Here is a 19172-nt window from a genome sequence, read left to right on the forward strand (position 1 = left end):
CCCCACCCCCAACATGTGGTCTAAACACATACCCTCATGCTCAGTCTGCTCTCTTCCTTCCAAGTGCAGAGGTCACATAGACCTCTGAGGCTTCTGTGTATGGAAGAAGGCACTGTAGTAGCCCCAGGAAGTTCCGGGGAGCGGCAAGGGCTCCAGACTCACCCTAGTTACAGAGCAGCCATCCCCGGTGCATACTCACACACTTCCTTCCCCTAGAGCTTTTCTGCTTTGGGTTTCTCCTTAGTTCAGTTTCATACAACGATTATTTTAACCCACTGAGCCACCCAGGCACCCCGTCGTACAATGATTATTTTAATAATATTGAACATATATTGTGGTCTTGACCCTGTGATAGGTGTTGCATTTGAAGGATTTGGTCCCTAGAGGTCCTGGTCCACTTCCCAGTATGTCAGCAGCTTCCACCCACCTCCTCCCATCTGTTTGCAGCCCAATAGCATATTCTCAAAGAATTGATGGCACAGCTGAAGCCATAAGAAGAGAACCCCTGAGGGCCAGGAGGTGGTCATGTGTTTCTGGAAGAGAGTCTTTGCACATGTGACCAGTTTTGCATAGGAAGAAATGGCTCCCTGTTGGGCCAGACTGCCCCTTGGTGGTTTCGTGTTCAGCAGCAATGATGCAGTCCAGAGGCTGGGGCAGTAGTAGACAGCAGCTGTTTTAGAAGGATTTCTTTGACCATTATTTAATTATTTTATCTGGCCCTGGGCTGAAAGGGCAGTGGAGAAGTCTCAGATGTTTCTTTCAGAAGGTTTCCAGTCTGATGGGTACAGAAACTTGGGGAAGAGAGGCTGAGAAGGCATCTGAGTAGAATCTGGTCCTTAAATGGCATCTTTCAGTTCCTTTATCACACTCCCTTGGGGGCCTGGTTGGAGGTACACCAGCCTTGCCTTCTTGTGCCGTTTTTACAGGGACAAGGTGGGCATCTTCTATCTACAGATTCCTTTAGGTGATGGGGTCTCCATACAGCCCGGATTAGCCAAGCCTACGGCTCTGGCCTAGAGAGATACAAGCTAAGTCTCTACCATCTGTACTACCAAAGGAGCCCCCTTACCTGGGACCCTGAAATGCTACTCACTTCAAATGCCCCGGCTTCCTTCCTGATCATAACTAACACTGCTACTCTTTGAGATAATTTAAGTAAACTGATCAGACAGTTTGTTTCAATCAGGTGGGAAGAGGCTGTGAAAACACTGTTGCAGCAGTATGTTTCTATGATTTCTTATTCCCATTATAAAGATTTTCTATAATGTTATTATTTTTACAATTAAAATAAATCTGTGTGGCCCAGTCAGGACTTCACTTGTGGAATGTGCTGTTCCCCAACCTCCACCATTGCCCCTGTGGGCCCACTGATCATGAGCACATTGACCTAAAGGTTCTCATCAGACCTGGAACTGCTGAGAGGTCACAGGCAGTGCGTGCAGCAACGGCCCAGTCTGTTCTAGTGCACAGAATCACGGCTTCTCCATCTCTACCTCCCCCGGGGCTGGGGATTTAGTGCCCCACCCTGCACAGGGCCAGACGGCTCCAGCCTGCTTATGTTCCCTGTGCACCACCAGGGGGCGAGGAAGTGCCCAGACTGATTCCTGATTCTTCATCTTAGTGCAGTGTTGGTGCTTTTCTCCTGTAAATCTTGTAAGGATGCAAAGCAGGCCCAATGGGGATAAAAGTAAAGGAGTGAATGGAGGCTGGGAGGACATGCAGTGACCCCTCTCCTTGGCAGGAATTGAGATCAAGTGCCAGATACTACCTCCTCCTGCCCTTGGAATCTAGGTGCACATCAGTGCCTTAGCACAGGGGTGGGAAAGCAGAGGACCTGAGAGCACAAGCACTCTGCAGTAGTAATGACGGGGAATAAATAGCAAGGGGGTTCAGAAAGCCGAACCTGGGAAAGGGTGGAAAAGGGGTCTGTGGACATAGACTGATTTAATTTATACTAATGTACATATACACACACGGTGGCAACATTACTGTACTCTAAAGTTTAGGTTTTTATCAACATCACTTGTAAGATTAATCAATACAGGCCATGACAGTTGTGTTTCATATAGTTTTTCCCACTAAGAAAATAAGTAGAAATTGGGTACTTTGTCTATTAAAATCATTCTGTATTTTTTCTTATAAATAAATAAACTCTGAAAATTTGAAAATTAGTATCCTTTTATTCTAAGTGTTAATAAATAAATGTATAACATACATATTAACCAATTTCAGTGAAATATTTACTTGTTGAATTTTTTCATTACTATTCACTCTGAATATAAATCTTCACAGTCCTCACAGTTGTTTTTAGAAATCCTTTTTGCAGCAGTCCCTGTGTGTGTATGTATGTTTTCCTGCATTTTTCAAAAAAAAAAAAATTTAAAGTGAAAAAGTGCATCAGTCTACCTTATTTTCGCAGTAATTACTGTACTCTAACCACATCCATGTTATGTCTTCTCTACCACAGTAACTACTTACATTTTTTCATTATTTCAAATGTTTCAAACAAATGGAAAAGTGTAGAGAATAAAATAATAGAGTATAACCACCACCCAAATTTATCACATCTCAGTAGTTATATTTGCTTCAGATTTTTTTAAAAGAGAGGAGATGTTATATATGTCCCCTTTCCCAGTCCCAGTCCCTTCCCAAAATAACCACTTTCTAGAATTTATTTTATTTAAAATAAATCGAGCTAGTAATCTAGCTCATTTCCTTTGGAGTATCTGATACTGATACTTAGCTGTGATTTTTCTTCATTGTTAATAATTTTTTTATAGCTCACTTTATAGCAAGTTACAGATGTTTTAAAAGGTACCCCCAAAAGAGGAGACGGTGTGTGTGTGTGTATGTGTGTGTGTGTGTGTGTGTGTGTGTGTGTGCATATACCAGCTGAAAGGCAGACACGGGCTGGGAAGAGGAGCATCTCTGCTGTGCTGGGGTGCTGCTGAATTGTAAGAGAAAGCATGTTGGAGGCATCTGGATAATCTATGATAAAAGAGAAGATGTTGAACATAAGAATTTTTAGAAAACTATGGATGTTTAGAGTCACGGAATTTGGAAATCTGAATGAAGATATTTGTGAAGATCCCTCTAGGCGAACAGAGCTGCTTCATTTTTATGTGCTTTCTGTGTCAAGCACTGTTAAAAGGACTTTATTGGACATTAACTTATTTAACCCTCGTCCTAACCAGTGAGTTAGGTATCAATATTCTCCTCACTTTTTATTTTATTTTTTTATTATCATCAGATAAGGAAACAAAGATTAAATGGTTACAGTTAGGCTGAGTCAGGATTTGTACCAGGCAATAAGAATCAAATATGGATCGCAGCTCACCTGGTTAATTCTACCTTACACTGTAGCCAGCCATTGGCCACTGCCCCACGCCGCACTCTTCCCTGCGCTTGGACACTACACTCAGGCACGCAGATAAAGCTGAGTACTCAGCAATATCTGGGCTTCAGTCCATTTCCTCTCGCCTTACTCTTCAGACCTTTTCCTTATGAGTGGTTCCTTTCTTTCTCTGCACAAACAGGCATAAATATGTTTTCTGCTTTCATTTTTCAGAATCGCTCCCATTGTCCAACTCACTTAAGGTATGCTAGTTTTCCCCTTCAAAATGGGGTGTCTCTTGAGCTCTCAATCATTTCCTGACATTCTATCTGTGTTAGGACTCCTTTAGTTGCAAGGAAACAAACTGGTTTAAGCAAAAAAAGGCAAACATTGCCTCATGTAATTGCATACTTCATGTAACAGGAGTCAACAATTATATAATCCTAGGGGTACATCTAATAAAAATTATAACTTTATAGAGAAAATTATTAAATTTCTGAAAGACACAAGAAGACCCAGATGTAGGTAGGTAATATGTTCATGAGTGAGAAGATTCAAATTATAAGAATTTAAATATCTATAGATTCTGTGTGGTTCAAATTAAAATCCAAATTTTAGTTTTTATTCTACATTGTTCTAACAGGTAACAGTTTGTTCAAAAGAATAATAATGTATTTGGTTATTATATCTTATAAATGAAATAAAGTAATGTTATCAATAATGGGAGGGAAGAATTGGAAATACTCTTGCAAGGCTCTTGTACTACTTGTGAAGAAGTATAGTGTCATTTAAAAGTGGATTTGGATTAGTTGTAAATGTATTTCACAAAATCTAGGGCAACCGCTAAAAAGGTTAAGAAAGTGCAACTGATAAGCTAATAAAGGAGATAAAATAGAATCATAAAATGCCCAATTAAAACCATAAAAAGTAGGAAAATAGCGGAACACCAAAAATAGAAACAATGAAGAAGGGCAACAAATGAAAAACAGTAACAAATATGTTAGATAGTAATCTAGCTTTATCAATAATAACTTTAAATATGAATGGCCTAAATACACCAGTTAAGGGCAGCTGCGTGGCTCAGTTAAGTATCTGTCTTCAGCTCAGGTTGTGATCCCAGGATCCTGGGATGGAGTCCCATGTCAGGCTCCCTGCTCCATCTCCCTCTACCCCTCCTCCAGCTTGTTCTCTCTCTCACTCATATCTCTCTCAAAATCTTTAAAATTTTGCCAGGGACGATTAAAAATACAAGACGGAACTATATGTTGTTTATTTAAAAACTCACTTTAAATATAAAGACACAGATGGATTACAAGTAAAGGAATGGAAAAAGATGTACCAGGCTAACATTAATTGAAAGAAAAGCTGGGAAAGTGATACTAATTTCAGACAGAGCCAGCTTGAGAGCAAGCAAGATTATCAGGGAAGAAAGGGGGCAGTAGATGATGATAAAGGAGTCAGTTCCCCAAGAAAACAATCCTTAATGTGTGTGGCCTAACAATAAAGCATAAAAGTATATGAGGGAGGAATTTATGAAACTGCAAGGAGAAACTGACAGTTGGAATCTTCAACTTTCTCAGCTGAAGACTCAGTAACTGACAAATTCAGCACATAGAAAATTTGTAGTGACATAACATCATTTAACATAATTTAGCATCATCAGTCAAAGGGATCTATACATTCCCCTTGAGTTTACATGGAACAATCACCAAGACAGACCACATTCTGGGACTTAAAACATGCCTTAACAAATTTAAAAGTTGAAATCATACAATGTATGCTCTCAGACCACAATGGAATTAAACTAGAATCCAATAATAAATATAGCTCAAAATCCCAAAATATTTGAAAATAGAACAACAGAGTTCTAAGTTAACATACAGGTCAAGAGAAATTTTTAAAAATATTTTGAACTAAATGAGGGGTGCCTGGGTGGCTCAGTCAGTTAAGCAACTGACTCTCAATCGGGGTTGTGAGTTCAAGCCCTGCATTGGGTTCCACACTGGGCATGGAGCCTACTTAAAAAATTTTAAAAATACGTGTGTGTGTGTGTGTGCATTTTTAAAATTATTTTTTAAAAATTTTAAATTTTATATATTTATTTATGTATATATATATATATAATGAATATGAGAACACAACTTATCAAAATTTGTGAGATAGAAGAAAAGCAGTACTTAGGAACTTATAACACTGAATATAAGGAAAGATCTAAGATCAAACTTTCACCTTAGGAAACTAGAAAAAAATCTGAAGTAAGCAAAGAAAAGAAATAAGAATTAGGACAGAAATCAATGAATAGAAAAAACAAAAGTAGAGAAAATGAATAAACCAAAAGCTGCTTTTTTCAAAAGATCAATAAAATCAGTAAACCTCCAGCCGATCTAACCAAAGGGATGGGGGAAGACATACATTACTCTTAACAGAAATGAAAGAGGAGCCATCACTACTGACCCCATAGACATTAAAAGGATAATAAAGGAACATTATAGATAACTATTTGATAACGTAGATGAAATGAACTGGTTACCTGAAAGAAACAATCTACCAGAATTCTCATGAGGAGAACTAGATAATCTCAACAGGCCTATATATACTAAAGAAATTGAATCAATAATTAATATTGTTCCAAAATAGAAAGCACCAGGTCCAGATGGGTTCATCGGTGAATTTTACCATATATTTGAAGAACAAATTGACACCAATTCTCTACAATCTCTTTTGAAAGTAGAGGGCAGCATTATCCTAACACCAAAACCAGATAAATACGTTATAAGAAAGGAAAGCTACAAACCAATATCTCTCCTAAACATAGATGCAAAATACTCAACAAAATATTAGCAAATAAAATCCAACAATGTACACAAAGAATTCTACACCATAACCAAATGAGATTTACTCCAGGATGCAAAACTAGTTCTTCAACATTTGAGAATTAATTAATGCAATCCATTGTATCAACATGCTAAAGAAGAAAAATTACATGATCATATCAACACATACAGAAAAAGCGTTTGACAAAATCCAAAACCCATTTGTGATAAAACTCTCAGTAAACCAGGAACTGAGGGGAACTTCCTCAATTCAATTAAATTCCTCAACTTGATAAAGATGTCTACAAAAAACCTACAGCTACCATCATCCTTAATTATGAAAAGCTAGATGCTTTCCCCATAAAAGGAAGAAGGCAAGGATATCCCCTTTCACTACTCCTGTTCAACACTGTACTAGAAGTCTTTGCTACTGCAGTAACAACAAGAAAAGGAAACAGATACACAGATTGCGAAGGAAGGAATAAAACTGCAGATGACATGATTGTCTATGAAGGAAATTTGAAACAATAAGCAAACTCCTATAAGCAATTATAGTAAGGTTTTAGGATGCAAGGCTAATATACAAATGTCAATTGCTATCCTATATATTGAAAATGAATAATTGGAATTTGACACTAAAACATGACACAATTTATATTAGCACTAAAAAATTAAATATGTACAAGAACAATACGAGGAAAATTAACAAAACTATGATGAAGAAATCAAAGAATATTTAACAGGTATTCCATGTTCCTGAATAGGAAAATTCAATATTGTTATCGGATCTTCCCAATGTGAACTAGAGATTAAATATAATCCCAGTCAAAATCCCAGCAAGTTATTTGATGGACATTTACAAACAAATTCAAAGTTTATATGGAAAGACCCAGAACAGCCAACACAATATTGAAAGAGAAGACCAAAGCTGGGAGGTCTGACAATGTTTAATTTCAAGACTTACTCTAGTCACCATAACCAAGATAGTTTGGCATTTGGTGAAAGAATAGACAAATAGATCAATGGAATGAAATAAAGAACCCAGGAAGACTAACACAATATGATCAATTGATCTTTAGTGAAGGAGTAAAGGCAACTTAATGGAGAAAGCATATTCTATTCAACAATGGTCCTGGAACAACCAGACACCCATACACCACCCCCCACAAAAAGGAACATCCAACGTTAGTTAATTATAATACAGCATATTAATAGAATAAAAGACCCATATTCTTGTCTCAATAGACACAGAAAAAGCACTGGACAAAATATACATACTTATAATAAAAGCCCTCAACTATATACTACTAGGAAGGAATTTCCACAACCTGATAAAGAATATCTTTCTAGGGGTGCCTGGGTGGCTCAGTGGGTTAAAGCCTCTGTCTGCAGCTCAGGTCATGATCTCAGGGTCCTGGGATCGAGCTCTCTGCTCTGCTCAGATCGGGCTCTCTGCTCTGCAGGGAGCCTGCTTCCTCCTCTCTCTCTGCCTGCCTCTCTGCCTACTTGTGATCTCTGCCTGTCAAATAAATAATTAAAATCTTTTTTTAAAAAAAGTGGATATTTTCCATATTTGAATAGGTTAAAAAATAAATGAGAAGGCAAATCATTTAAAAAGTCTTTAAAAAAATCTACAGTTGACATCATACTTAATGATGGAAGAGTAAATTATTTTTCCCTAATATTGGGAACAAAGCATGGACTTCCATTCTTGGCTTTTGTATTCAAGATTATAGTGGAGGAGAATCAAATGTTCCAGTTTTCTGAATTTTAAGAATTCAATTTTGGTAATGATTACTGCAGATGTGTGCTATAGACATTATGAATAATAATAATATAGCATATACTAAAAACAAAAGTGCCTAAGGTAGAATTTATATATCATAGTATCATCACTATGAGTAATGCCACTATGTAGGAGAAAAAACTCCCCTACCAGAGACCTGGATTCCATCAATATCTTTATATATATATATATATATATATATATATATATATATATATGAAATTGAACTAGATACAGCTAGACTTTGTTGGGCCCTATATTTTTGTGATTATTCCCTTAATGGTTTATTTTGAAATACAACCAAAATATAAAACACCTTTTTAAAAAGATTGTAGGGTTGCCTGGGTGGCCTAATCCTTTAGCATCTGCCTTCAACTCAGGTCATGATCCCAGTGTCCTGGGATCAAGCTCTGCATCAGGCTCCCCGCTCAGAGGAGAGCCTGCTTCTCCCTTTCCAATGCCCCCTGCCTGTACTCCCTCTCTCACTGTCTCTCTCTCTGTCAAATAAATAAATAAAATCATTTTAAGTAAGTGAATAAGATTGTATTGGAAGTTCTAGTTACTGCAATCAGGAAATAAAAAGGAAGGCATACAAATTAAACAGTAAAGCAGTAAAACTGTCTTTATTTGCAGATGATGTGGTTGTTCTTGGCAAATATCCAACTGAATCTATAAAAAAGCCGCTAGAACTAATATTTGAGTTTAGCAACATTGCAGGATATAGATCAATATACAGAAATCACTTACATTTTTATATACAAGCAACAAACTACTAGAAAATAATTTTTTTATTTTTTTAAAAGATTTTATTTATTTATTTGACAGAGAGAGATCACAAGTAGGCAGAGAGGCAGAAAGAGAGGGAGAGGAGGAAGCAGGCTCCCTGCTGAGCAGAGAGCCCGATGCGGGACTCAATCCCAGGACCCTGAGATCATGACCTGAGCCGAAGGCAGGCCACTGAGCCACCCAGGCACCCTGAAAATAAGTTTTTGGAAAAGATACTGTTTGCAATTAAAAATTTGAAATTCAGCAAAATATATAAAAGACCTCATGTACTGAAAATTACAAAATATATTTTTGAGAGAAAAGCCTAAAAAAATGCAAGGACATACTTTCTTCGATGAGCAAAAGTCTCAGTTTTGTTAAGATGTTGATTCTTCCGCAGATTGATGTGTAGATTCAATGGAATTCCAGGCAAAATCTCAGCAGACTTTTGTTTGCAGAAATTGGCAAGCTGATTCTAAAACTTATATGGAAATGCAAAGGTCCTAGGATAACCAAAACAACTCTGTAATAGGGCAACAAGGTTGGTGGTCTCACACTGATTTCAAAAACTACAGTAAAGCTACAGGAGTCAAGGCGGTGTGGTATTGGCATAAAGATAGAGAAATATATCAATGGAGCCAAATAGTCACACATATTCATATAACTGATTTTTGACAAAGGGAATTCAGTGGAGAAAGGATAGCCTTTCTCAACAAATGGTGCAAGAACAAATGGATGTCCATATGCCAAAAAAAGGTGTATCTTTTAATTAGCTCAATCCATATCTCACACCACACATAAAAATTAACTAAAAATGATGCATAGAACTAAATGTAAAACAATGCTATGAAATTTCTAGGAGAAAACATGAAAAATCTTTGTGTCGCTGGCTTTGCCAAAGATTTCTTAGATATGCTACCAAAAGCATTATCCATTAAATTACAAATTGATAAATTGTTCATCATAAAAATTAAAGTTGAAAACTGCTCTTCAAAAGTTACTGTTAAGAGAGTGAAAATATAAGCAACAGCCTGGCAGAAAAATCTTTGCAAAGCATAAATTTGACAAAGGATTGAAACTAATTAAAGATTATCTAAAGAACTCCAAAAACAGGGATGCCTGGGTGGCTCAATTGGTTAAGCGGCTGCCTTCAGCTCAGGTCATGATCCCAGCATCCTGGGACTGAGTCCCACATCGGGCTCCTTGGTCAGCGGGGAGCCTGCTTCTCCCTCTGCCTCTGCTGCCACTCTGCCTGCCTGTGCTCTCTCTCTCTCTGGCAAATAAATAAATAAAATCTTTAAAAACAAACAAACAAAAAAACCTCCAAAAACATAACAAGAAGAAAACAATCCAATTTTTCTTACTAGGGAAAAGATCGCATTAGATTATAAATAGTGCATGAAAATATTCTCAACATCATTAATCATTAGGGAAATGGAAATTAAAGCTATAATGAAATATCACTACGTGCCTATTAGAATGGCTAAAATTTAAAAGACTGACTATAAAAACTGTTGTTAAGAATGTGAAAGAACATGAATTCTCATACACTAAGAATGTGAAATGTAAGAACCACCTTAGAAAACAGTTCGGTATCTTCTTAAAAAGCTAACCATAGGGGCGTCTGGGTAGCTCAGTGGGTTAAAGCCTCTGCCTTCAGCTCAGGTCGTGATCCCAGGGTCCTGGGATCGAGCCCCGCATCAGGTTCTCTGCTCAGTGGGGACCCTGCTTCCCCCTCTCTCTCTCTGCCTGCTTCTCTGCCTACTTGTGATGTCTGTCAAATAAATAAATAAAATCTTTAGAAAAAAAAAACAGCTAACCATTTACCTGTGATGTGATCCAGCCATTCTACTCCTTGGTATTGACTTAAGAGAAAAATAAATATATTCCTATAAGGAGACTTATACATGAGTGTTCATAGCAGCTTAGCTTTAAATAGCCCCAAACTGGAAATAACTCAAATGTCTATCAAAAGGTGAATGGATAAACAAATAATGGTATGTAAGGTTACTCAGCAATAAAAAGGAGTGAACTATCAATGCACACAACAACATGGATGATTCTAAAAATAATTTGCTAAGTAAAGAGTCAGAAAAAAAGTACACACTGTATGACTCCATTTATATAAAACTATAGAAAGCACAAACTAATATGTACTGGCAAAAAAAATGTATCAGTGATTGCTTGAGGATCAGATAGGCAGGAAGGAGCAGAAGGGAGAAATAGGAGCACAACTAAACCTTTGAATGTGATGGATCTGTTCGCTATCTCGATCATGGTGATTTCACAGGTTCATATATCAACATTTATCAAATAGTATATTCTAGGGGCACCTGGTTGACTCAGTTGGTAAACCAACTTTGATCTTGGGATTGTAAATTTGAACTCCACATTGGATGTAGAGATTACTTAAATGAAATATTTTAAAAGTTATATATTCTAAATATGTGCATTTTATTGTATTCAATCAAACCTCAATAAAGCTATTTTAAAACAAACTATCACCCAGTAATCCCCCAAAATACTAGTATTTAGGGATGAATCTATGCCTATCACAACCAACATGTATTCAGTATCTGTGTAGGAAAAAACAAGGGAAGGCAATGAGGGGTATAATATTCTTTAGAATAGTAAGCAACTGGTAAGTACAATCTGAGAATCACTCCAAAACTGGGAGGAAGTCATGGAGACTCAATTTGCAGCCAAATCCAAAGAATATTCAGTAATTTCTGGAGAGGTTGAAGTGGTCTGAGTGCTCATAATGTCTTGATACTAACAAATCAAAACTTCCTTCCAGGACAAAGCCAAACTGAGGAGAAACTAATGGGAGTAGAATTCAAATAGAGCTGGGCAGGAGCTATAAGGGCAAAAGACAGAGAAGGCCCTGATGATCTCAGAAGTCGGAGGCCATATTTTCATTATTTCATTAAGGAAAAATAAAGAAAACTCTATAGCCTTGAAGCTAAAATACCTATTCTTCCCATTGTTCCTTGTAATCAGGAAAACTCATTGCACTCAAACATGAGCAGCTGAAACTGATCTCAGCTGAATCCCATACATAGTCATCATAAAAAGAAAAGAATACCACAATGTTCCCATGACAATGAAAGCATGGCAGAAGGATTTACCCAGAAAGAAAAGAAGAAGAAAACCATTAAGAAAATGAAAAAAGCTATTAAAAATCAGTATAAGAATTTGAAAATTTCAGGAATGTGATAAAAGAAAAAAAATAAGATTTTTTAGAAGTCAGTTTATAGAACTCGGGAAAAAGAAAAAACTAAAAGTTATTTCTGAAATGAAAACTAAATGAGAAGGAACCCAAGAGAAAATGACAATGCATAAAATTTTCAGTCATATAAGTTTAAATGAAAAACTTTTTTTTAAAAGAAGAAAGAAATAAAAACAGATTTTAGAGAAAGTGATAGAAAAAGAACACAGTTAAAGAAGATCTAACATATGTATGATAGGATTTACTAAAAAGGGAAAACAAAGCAATGGAACAGAATATGTACTAAAGCTATACTTTAATAATATTTTTCTCATATAAAAAGGCTTCAAACTACAGGTTGAAGAGACACACATGTACCTGAAAGAACAAACTCAGATTGGCCAACACAGAAGAAATGGTAACACACATCAGCAGTGCCAGTGCTGGGCCCTTAACCAAAGATGGTCTCTGTATACCAGCCCTGTGTTGTTTACTCCTTCACACAGACTAAGACCTACTAGCCCAAAGCCCACTGGGAACATTTTTACACGTTGGATGATTTTACTTGTTTTTAACTTTTTAAAAAAGATTTTTTTAATTTATTTGAGAGAGAGAGAAAGAGAGAGAGAGAGAGAGAGATCCTGAGCAGGGTGGAGGGATAGAGGGAGAAGCAGGCTCCCGGCTGAGCAGGGAGCAGATGTGGGACACGATCCTAGGAACCTGGGATCATGACCTGAGCGAAGGCAGATGCTTAACCAACTGAACCACCCAGACGCCCTTCACTGAATTCCTTTAAAGATCGTTCAAATAAGCATATTTTTAGCTACGTACAATCTGCCTGCTTTGTATAATGTTAACCTTAAAAACAAAATTGCCAGTTACTTACCAGTTTATGCGGGAATGACAGAATTGTGATTCAGGACAAGCAAACTACAGCAAGCCCACAGGCAAGTACAGAAAACAGAACAGGAATGCTGTTTTGTAGAAGAAAGGGGCAGTTCCGAGAGGGCTGTGGAGTAAAACTGGGAGTAAAATAAAAGTTTAGTGAAATAAAGCGGGAGTCTGAAGTAAAGTGGAATTTCATTGGCTGAGTTGCGGACAGTCTTTTATTTGCTGGGCTGTTCCCCAGAGAGGAGAAAAGCCTTTTTACCTCCTTCTTGGGTAATAAATTAGTATTGACTTGAAAGGTATGTTTCTTCCAGCTGGATCTGCAATCTACTAGGAGCATGAGAGCTCCCCCTGCTGGTCTCCTAACTCCATTCTAAATTCATTAATTTTCATAATGCCTGTGAAACTGAAGCTGACATTAAAAGCCATAAATATAAGATAAACTCCAGAGCTGTAAAGACCCCAAGCGACTGTTGAGCATCATGTAGACGTGTAAACCCTCTCCTTGGTCTTCCTCCCCTCATTGGTTCTCTTGCTCTCCTCCCCTTCTGGGTAGTAGCCCCTGTTCAGGTGCCCTAGGAAGGTCTCCAGCTCTGAGAAACACCAACCCCCAAACCCCACCTTGCAGACCTTCAAAGCACCACACACATAAAACTCACTGTGTGCTACTGCCACATCTTTTACACTGATCAACCTTGAAATCTTTCAAACTCATACAGGCCAGCATCCCTGATTATTAAGCGAACCAGGTCCTACAGAAACCCTACTGAATTCTCTGGGGTTTGTTTGGAGACATTGCCAATTGGGTTACAGAGTTCTCCACCTGATTCTGAGGCCCCCTCCTTGGAGACAGCTGTCCACTTCATCATAAAACCCTACTCAATGGTTATATTGCCTATAACTACATAATAGTAAGTACTTTTGGCCCATGGTTATTACCACAGCAGGAATAGATGGAGAACCAAGGCACAAAGCTCTTGGCTCAACTTGGGCCCTTGCTCCTTGTCATATCTGTTTCCTGATTCTCACTATTACTTTTCAGTGTCCACAGGTCAGTCACATTGATTTATGAACAGTGAGCTCTTACTAGAGTCTAGTCAATCTTAATGTTTTGGGGCACCTGAGTGGCTCAGCAGGTTAAGTGTCTGCCTTCAGTTCAGGTCATGATCCCAGGGTCCTGGGATTGAGCCCTGCATTGGGCTCCCTGCTCAGCAGGGAGCCTGCTTCCCCCTCTCTCTGCCTACTGCTCTGCCTGCTTCTGATTTCTCTCTCTATCAAATAAATAAACAAAATATTTTTAAAATTTTTTTAAAAAGACATAATACTATTGCACACTTAAGAGATTACAGTACAATCTTTCTAAAAGAGATTTATTATATTTGACAGAGAGAGAACACAAGCAGAGAGAGTGGCAGGCAGAGGGAGAGGGAGAAGCAGGACTGTGGGATCATGACCTGAACAGAAGGCAGCCACTTAACTAACTGAGCCACCCAGGCACCCAAGAGATTATAGTATAGTCTTAAATAAAACTTTCACATGAACTGGGAAACAAAAAAATTTTTTTGGCTAACTTTATTGTGAGATTCACTTCATTGCAGTGGTCTAGAACTGAACCTACAATATTTCTGAAGTGTGCCTATTTAGGGTAAAATCAGCCTAATAATGGGTATACCAGTAAAATCAGAGTAGTTCCAACTAGTTGCTTTAAAGAACCAACCCCTACCTTGTAGTAAGCAGTAAAGAGTAAAAATTTCAAAAAAGATGAACACAGAAATTAGTGAAATGAAAAATTACAACAGAGTTGGTCAATAATACAAAAAGATTATTGTTTGGAAAATGCAAGAATTAGCCAACCATAATCAAGAGAAAAAAGAGGGGGACACCTGGGTAGCTTAGTCGGTTAAGTCGCTGCCTTTGGCTTGGGTCATGATCCCAGGGTGCTGAGATCGAGTTCTGCATTGGGCTCCTTGTCCAGCAGGGAGCCTGCTTCTCTTTCTGCCTCTGCCTGCCACTCTGCTTGCTTGTGCTCTCTCTCTCTCTCTCTGACAAATAAATAAATAAAATAATTTTTAAAAGAGAGAGAGGCACCTGTGTGGTTCAGTCAGTTAAGTAGTCCACTCCTGATCTCAGTTCAGGTCTTGAGCTCAGGGTCATGAGTTCAAGCCCCATGTTAGGCTCCATGCTGGGTATGGAGCCTAGTTTAAAAAAAAAAAAGAGTGAGAGAGAGAAACTTTAAGAATGTAGAACAAGATATAGCTGCAGGAATAGAAGAAATGAAAAACTGAGAAAAAATTGGGTTAAATATTGTGCAAATACAATTAACACGGCAACACGAGTTTTTAAAGGAATTATTAATTACTAAAATTTACTCATGAAGAAGTATGAACATATTTGTGTGGTACCAGATCTCTGAATGGAAGAGATGAACCAAACCAAAACACCAAGCCTTTTAAAAATAAGTTTTATGCTTTTTCCCCCTAAAACACATTTTATTAGATTTTTCCAAGTCAGTGTGCCACAAAATTTTGTAAAGAAATATCTTAAAATCAGAATTCATTTTATAAAAATAGCTGAAAAGAAAATTAGTGAGCTGATCCAAAGTAATAGGTCTTAGGAAATTACTCTTAGTGAGCTGATCCAAAGTAATAGGTCTTAGGAAATTACTCAAAATGCATCAAAGAATGTCAAGTTTGTGAGAAGTTTTTAAAGAGGTAAAGAGTTAAGGAGAAAGAGAGTGAGACCATCTGACATATCTAATCAGATTTTATGAGGGAGTGACTAGAAAGAATGGGATACTGCAGGTTTGTTTCCCTGGGAAGCTGCCTCTTAGACCAAGTTTAGCATTCAGGATGTTTATTAAAGAGTGCCATTGGAAAGAGAGAGAGAGGGGAAGCAGGAACAGATAGAGGGAGAAGATGAGCTGTGATTCAGGGCCAACGACAACTACAGATGACCCCATAGGAGTTCTGTTGGCCTTCAAAATTGTTCTCATTTGAGCTGAGATATGTAGGCTTTTATAATCCTCTGTTGATCAATCACTGGATGTGGACTGCCCTGGACCACAAAAAATACCACAACCAAACATGACCTTGAGGCAATCTCTGAAGGTGCTGGCAGCTGAAGGCTGCCTGCCCACAGCACTCTCAGGAACTATAACACCAGATTCTTCACCAAAGGGGAGGGAAGACAGCCTGGACAGCACATCATACCACTTGGGAGAAAGACACTAATTAAGAAAACAATGACTGAGGATTCTCTAAAATTGAAGAAAAATATAAATATGCTAATTTAGGAAACACAAGAAATGTCAAGCAATTTAAAGAAAAAGAATTATACACTTAAACACATTTTGAAAGTGAAGATTATAGAAAAAAAGAGAAAAGATCTTAAGAGCAACCATAAAGAAAACCCAATTACCTGCAGAGAAATGATAAGTTGACTGTTAGTTGACTTCTCATGAGCAAAAATGGAAACCAAAGGATGGTGAAATCATATCTTCAAAATGTTGAGAAAAATAATCATATACGCACTAAGCTATCATTCAAGAAGTGGGCCAAAACACAAAATTTCCAGATAAGCATAGCAAAGTTTACCACCAACAGACTCCTCACTAAAGGAAATTCTAAAGAAGTAATTTTGAAACTTGTTTTCGAGGACGCTGAAATCAACAGGGAAGCTGTGAAACACTATGCCTATGTAACACCACAGCAATTCTGATTCACCTAGTCTAGCCTATGGTTATAAGAGTGTACCCCTTTTCCTCCCACCACCAAGATGGTTTCAGAGGAGGTCAAATGAGCAAGTAAGACTTTCATCCCCACCCAACATAACAAGCTCCTCTTCTCTGGGTTCAATGAAGATCACGTGGGACTCAACTCCTTCCTTGCTGGAATGGTGTCTAAGGGGCCTAGTTGGAAGTTCCTACTTCCAACGAGAAGTAATAAGACCACCTTCCCTCCTATTCAGGGTGGTTTCAGCAGAGACCTAGGAGGAAACCTGAACTTACACCCCCATCTGTCACTAACAAGGCTGTGTTTCATGATTAGTGTAGGTCAAAGGAAACCCGCTAAAAAAGAAATTGTAAATATTCAGAGTTTCATTAAAAAAAAAAAAAACGACAACAGAGTCTCATAATAGGAATCAACACTGAGATGAAATAGATATTGGAATTAACTGCCAGAGATTTAAAACAGCCATCATAAAATGATTCAAGAAGCAATTACAAACACTCTTGAAACAAATTTAAGAAAAGAAAATAGAAAGTCTCAGCAAAGAAATAGAAGATATTAATAAGAACCACAAGGAGAATTGAGAACTGAAAAAATACCACAACCAAATGAATAACTCATCAGATGGGCTCAACATCAGAATGCAGATAATAGAGAAAAGAATCAGTGAACTTGAAGACAGAATAGAAGTTACCCAATCAGGGACGCCTGGGTGGCTCAGTTGGTTAAGCAGCTGCCTTCGGCTCAGGTCATGATCCCGGTGTCCTGGGATCGAGTCCCACATCGGGCTCCTTGCTCTGCAGGGAGCCTGCGTCTCCCTCTGACTCTGCTTGCCACTCTGTCTGCCTATGCTCGCTCTCACTCTCTCTGACAAATAAGTAAATAAAATCTTTAAAAAGAAAAAAAAAAAAGACTTGTTTGGGCGCCTGGGTGGCTCAGTGGGTTAAAGCCTCTGCCTTCGGCTCAGGTTATGATCCCAGAGTCCTGGGATCGAGTCCCGCATCGGGCTCTCTGCTCTGCAGGGAGCCTGCTTCCTCTTCTCTCTCTGCCTGCCTCTCTGCCTACTTGCGATCTCTGTCTGTCAAATAAATAAATAAAATCTAAAAAAAAAAAAAGTTACCCAATCAGAACAACAGAGAGAAAACAGACTTAAAAAGTTTAACAGAGCCTCAAGGACTTATGGGATTATAACAAAAGATGTAACATTCCTGTCATCATAATCCTTGAGAAGAAGGGGAAAGAGGAAGAGGTTTGTAAAAATACTTAAAGAGGGCACCTGGGTGGCTCAGTTGTTAAGTATCAGCCTTTGGCTCAGGTCATGATCTCAGAGTCCTGGGATGGAGCCCCACATTGGGCTCCCTGCTCAGCAGGAAGCCTGCTTCTCCCTCTCTCACTCTCCCTGCTTGTGTTCCCTCTCTTGCTATGTTTCACTCTGTCAAATAAATAAATAAAATCTATTAGAAAAATACTTGGGGCACCTGGGTAGCTTAGTGGGTTAGCCTCTGCCTTCGGGTCAGGTCATGATCCCCGGGTCCCAGGACCGAGCCCCGCATCGGGAATCTCTGCTCAGCAGGGAGCCTGCTTCCCTCTCTCTCTACTTGTGATCTCTGTCTGTCAAATAAGTAAATAAATTCTTTTAAAAAATACTTAAAGGAATAATGGCTAATAATGATTAAAATTTAGCAAAAGATGAAAAATCTATAGACTAAAGAAGCAGAGCAGGAACACCTGGGTGGCTCAGTTGGTTAAGCCCTGCCTTCTACTGGGGTTGTGATCCCAGGGTCCTGGGACTGAGTCTCGAATTGGGCTCTTTCTCAGCGGGGAGCCTGCTTTTTTCTCTGCCTCTGCCCGCTAGTGCTCTCTCTCTCTCTCTGACAAATAAAATCTTTACAAAAATAAATAAATAAAATAAAGAAGCAGAGCAAAGCCCAAACAGGATAAAGCCAAATAAATTCACATTATGACAGGGGTGCCTGGTTGTCTCAGTCAGTTAGGTGTCCCACTCTTGGTTTCAGTTCAGGTCATGATCTCAGGATTGTGAGATCAAGCCCTGTATTGGGTTCAGCACTTCACATGAAGTCTGCTTGAGATTCTCTTTCTCTCTCTGCTCCTATCTTCTCTCTCTCTTAAAAATAAAAAAAAGAGGGGTGCCTGGGTGGCTCAGTCATTAAGCATCTGCCTTTGGTTCAGGTCATGATCCCAGAGTCTTGGGATCAAGCCCCATATTGGGCTCCCCGCTCAGCAGGACTCCTACTTCTCCATCTCCCACTCCCTCTGCTTGTCTTCCCTTTCTTGCTGTCTCTCTCTCTCTGTGTCAAATAAATAAGTAAAATACTTTTTAAAAAGAGACATCAGTCAAACTTCTGATAACTAAAGACAAGAATAACAATTGTCAAAGCAAGAAAAAAAATGACACCTTACCAATGGTGGTGGTGGTGGTGGGAAACAATTTGAATGATAAAAGATTTCTCATCAGAAACTATGGATGCCACTTTTAAAAAGTGGCACAACATTTTTAAGTGCTGAAAGAAAAGAACTGTCAAACTAGAGCTTTATATCTTCAAAAATTTCCTTCAGGAAAGAAGAAATCAAAACCTTTTCAGATAAAGGAAAACATAGAGAATTTGTCAGCAATCAACTATCTTAAAAG

Source organism: Mustela putorius, unplaced genomic scaffold (assembly GCF_011764305.1).
Source record: "Mustela putorius furo isolate JIRA1106 unplaced genomic scaffold, ASM1176430v1.1 tig00003972_pilon_pilon_pilon, whole genome shotgun sequence".
Taxonomy (NCBI): Eukaryota; Metazoa; Chordata; class Mammalia; order Carnivora; family Mustelidae; genus Mustela; species Mustela putorius.